This window comes from Alligator sinensis, unplaced genomic scaffold (genome assembly GCF_000455745.1).
Source record: "Alligator sinensis unplaced genomic scaffold, ASM45574v1 scaffold1200_1, whole genome shotgun sequence".
NCBI classification, from domain to species: Eukaryota; Metazoa; Chordata; order Crocodylia; family Alligatoridae; genus Alligator; species Alligator sinensis.
The window spans coordinates 497,714-499,108 of NW_005842772.1; the positions used below are offsets into that span (position 1 = coordinate 497,714).

The 1,395-nt window shown below is 68.2% G+C and overlaps 1 long non-coding RNA gene across 2 annotated transcripts in view; it reads right to left on the reverse strand.

Annotated features, from left to right (window-relative positions):
- Positions 1–1,383, reverse strand: part of LOC106722850 — a 3,352-nt gene extending 1,969 nt beyond the window's left edge. Inside the window, exon 1 of one of the 2 annotated variants that reach the window (XR_003096475.1) lies at positions 228–1,383. This is a non-coding gene — a long non-coding RNA (uncharacterized LOC106722850). Of the gene's footprint in view, positions 1–91; positions 194–227 lie in introns of those variants that run through there. The other variant, XR_003096474.1, reaches the window with a different exon arrangement.
- Positions 1,384–1,395: the final 12 nt, after the last annotated feature.

Sequence of the window (1,395 nt, forward strand, 5' to 3'; positions counted from 1 at the left end):
CGCTGCCTCCGGCCGGGCCCTGCTCCGCAGCGGGGCGCGGACACGGAGCTGGGGGGTGCTGCACCCGCGCACCCCAGACCCGCACACGCACACTCGCCCTAATGATCACTTCGGGCTCCGTTCGCAAATGCTCTGCCCATTGGGCGCGCTGCAGACGCTCCTCTCCGCTGCCCGCCCGCCAGCTGCACGGAGCCTGGCACTAATTACGTGTTTATCAAAACACGCACCCTTTTGACATGTCACAACATGATCTCTCGTGCGAGCGGTTTCCCCCAAACCTGGCGGGGGCTGAGGTTGTCTCGCCTGCGGGGGGTGCGGGGTGGCAGGCGGGGAAGGCAGCGCAGCAGAGCTGGGGTGCGGGGGTGCCGTGAGGTCCCTTTCTCTTCTCTCCTGCCCCGCACAGGGTGCATCGGAGCCCCGCAGGGTGCAGCCCCCACCCCGCCCGGTGCCTCCCGGGCCTCGGTGAGCCCCCCCCATGTGTGGCTCTTCCTTTTCATCCTCGCTCGGAAAAATGCAGCATGGAGGAGGCAGCGACTGGAGAGTTGCTTTCATGCCGCGCAGCCGGGAGCCCCTCACTCAGCTCGGCCTCAGCGGCCCTTTCGGGGTATATTGAGCTGCTCCGCGTGGAGCAGGGCACTCCGGGAACGGAGCCCCCCCCCGCAGCGCCCTTCAGCCCTGCCCCTCCCTGCCGCCTGGCCAGCCGGGGCTGGCGGAGAGCGCCTAACGCGCGTTATGGTACGTGTGTGCGCGCCGCAGTCCGGGCCGGGAGCCGGGGACCGCGTTCCGGGCCCGGCGCGGGGGCTGCCTGTCCGGCTCTATAAACTTTATCCATGCAGATTTATTTGATTAACAAATTTGTCAGTCTCCCGTAGCGAGTAGGGGGCGGGGGCTCCCGGGCCGGGGCCGGGGGGTCCTGGCTGCTTTGTCTGCCTGTTTGCGGAGAGCCCGGCCCAGCAGCGGAGGCCGGGCGCGGGCCCCGCACAGCCCCCGGGCGGCCCGGCTTCCCAGCGGGCCCTGCCCAGCGCCTTTCCACCCTGCAGATTTTGCTTTATCATCACCCGCTCCCCCCTCCCCGGTCTCGGTGGCAACAGGACCACTCTAAGAGGCCCCATAAATAATGCAGCAGCGCGAGTTCTTCAGGCTTTAATCTGTTTGCATTTAGAGCAAGGGGCGGAGGCGGCCGGGGGGGTTCACAGTGGCTCTTTCCGGAGAAGGTGCCAGGGGCTGGGGGAGGGGGTTGCAGGCCGCAGCCCCGGGTGAGGATGCGGAATTCACCTGAGCCTGGGAGCAGGGGATTGCTGAGGGTGGTGGGGGGCAATTCATGAGACGGGGCCGTGCCCCCCCCCTCCCTCTCGGGCCGAGCCGCACCTGGCTTGCCCCCGGGCTGGGGGCTTG